This window comes from Colobus angolensis, unplaced genomic scaffold (assembly GCF_000951035.1).
Source record: "Colobus angolensis palliatus isolate OR3802 unplaced genomic scaffold, Cang.pa_1.0 Scaffold440, whole genome shotgun sequence".
Lineage (NCBI taxonomy): Eukaryota > Metazoa > Chordata > Mammalia > Primates > Cercopithecidae > Colobus > Colobus angolensis.
The window spans coordinates 1,649,627-1,652,210 of NW_012117822.1; positions in this window are offsets into that span (position 1 = coordinate 1,649,627).

The following is a 2,584-nucleotide window of genomic DNA, read 5'->3' on the forward strand; positions in this document are numbered from 1 at the left end:
CCCAGACAATTTTTTAAACCAGACCTGGTGACACAGCCCTGGGCAACTCCCCCTGCCCTCCGTCTCCCACTCCATTCAGTACCTTGCTTCCTCTGCCCAGCAAGAATGTGTTCCACCATCTCAAACAGCTGTTGCTCATTGTAGTCAGGAAAAAAAGGCTGCAAAAGGGATAAAGTAGAAGTTCAAAGTGATTTTCTTCTCTTCCTTCAAAGTAAGTTTTCCTGCCTAAGATTTCTTTTCTTTTTTTCCCAGCTTTTAAGGTCGGGAGTACACGTGCAGGATGTGCAGGTTTGTTACACAGGTAAATGTGTGCCTTGGCGATTAGCTGTACAGATCATCCCACCACCCAGGTATTAAGCCCAGTGTCCACTATTCTTCCTGATCCTCTCCCTCCTCCCACCCCTAACACATGCTTAAGAATTTTGAGGCCCAAAATGAGGGTGTGAGTAATCAAGAGAGCTGAAGGAATCACGGATGCGGCAGAGGAAGCCATCCTTAGGAGAGGCTCATGGCGGATATCTCTGGAAGCATTTCCTGGGATGTTTGGATTAGGTTGGCTAAGCTGCATGCTGAAGGGACTGGGGCAGGATTCAGAGATAAAGCAGGGAGGCCTGTGCTGGAGGAAGAAGCAGATTTTCCCCTCTGTCCTGCAGTGCCCAGGCAGCTGTGGTCTGGGGGGTTACACTGGCCTTTCAATTTGACTTCTCCCATTCTGTGTTCCAGGCCTATGTCTGATGATCAGAGGTGCACAGTTTTTAAAGGGTTTTATCAAAGTCTTGCTTGGACACAAGATGAGCTATTAAATGAGACCATGCTCTTTTTGCTTTGAAGACTGGTACAGACAAATAGCAGATAAGAGAGTTCTTATGTAGTTCAAATGGAAGACGGTCCATAAAGAACACTGAGGAGGCTTTTGGGCAGAACAAACATGAACTTGATAGCCCGTGTCCACCCGAAGCTGAAATACGAAATGCTGGGGATAACGATAACCGACCCTGACTGAGTGTTGGCTTTTAGATATTAACTCATCCAATCTTCACGACAACCCTGCAAGGCGGTTACTATTATTAAACTCAGTTACAGACATGAAACTGAGGCAGAGACATTGACTCATGTAGCCCAAGGTCATAGTTAGACAAGATAGAGCCAGGACTGGGATGTCAGTTGTCTGGTTTCAGTCTGTACCCTTAGTTACTCCCATATCTCATGTGCTATCCCTCTGAGCCAGGTACCACTGTCCCCGTGTAAAAGACGGGGGCGGTCTCCAATTCCTGGGCCCACGTGGAGGTAAAATAGGACCCAGGAAACCAATCCCACGCCCTGGTATGAAGGGAAAACCAAGGGGGAAACATGGAATTCTCCAAATGCATTTCCTGCCCCTGGTTCAACAACACACAGTGTATGAAAAGATGCTTAACATCATTAGTCATGAGAGAAATAAAAATCAAAACCACAATGAGCTACGTCTTCACACCCACGTGGATGGTTAGAATCAAAAAACCAGAAAATAACAAGTGTTGGTCAGGATGTGGAGAAATTGGAACCCTCATATGTTGCTGATGGGAATGTAAAATGGTGCAGCCACACTGAAAAACAGTCTGCCAGTGCCTCAAAAAGTTAAATATAGAGTTACCATATGACTCAGCAATTCCACTCCGAGAGATATACCCAAAAGAACTGAAAACAGGTATTCCAGCAAAACTTTGTATGCAAATGTTCACAGCAGCATTTCTGTGACAGTCCCAAAGTGGAAACAACCCACATGTTCCATCAAAGGATAAATGAATAAAAAAGATATGATGTCTACCTACCATGGAAAATGACTTAGCCCTGAAAAAAAAAGGACTGACGCATGCTACAATGCAGACAAACCCTGAAAACGTGATGCTAAGTGAAAAATGCCAGACACAAATGGTCACATATTTGTACAATCCTATTTATATGAAATAGCCAGAATAGGTAACTCTATAGAGACAGAAAATAGATGAGTGGATTTCCAGGGGCTGGGGGAAGGGAGACTGGGGAATGGGTACCTAACAGGTAGTTACTAGGTGTGGGGATTCCTTTTGGAGCGAGGAAAGGTTTTGGAACTAGATAGAAGTGGGGTTGCACCATATTGTGAACGTACTCAATGCCACTGAACTGTACACTTGAAAGAGGTTCATTCTGTGTTATGTAAATTTTGCTCTGATTTTTAAAACTTACATCATTTGTTTGTTTATTTGAATCAGAGTCTTGCTTTGTGACTCAAGCTGGGGGTGCAGCAGCACAATCACAGATCACGGCAAGCTTGACCTCCCTGGCTCAAGTGATCCTCCTGCCTCAGCCCCTAAGTAGTTATAATAGAACCTCAGGCACGTACCACTACACTTGGCTAATTTTAAAAAACTTTTTTGTAGAGACGGGTCTCACTATGTTGCTTAGGCTCATCTCAAACCTCTGGGTTCAAGCAGTCCTCCTGCCTCGGCCTCCCAAAGTGCTGGGATAATAGCTGCGAGCCACCATGCCCAGCCTGGTTTTTAAATTTTATTTAAAAAATTTTTTTGTGATAAAATTTAAAAAATAGAGACAGGGTCTCACTATG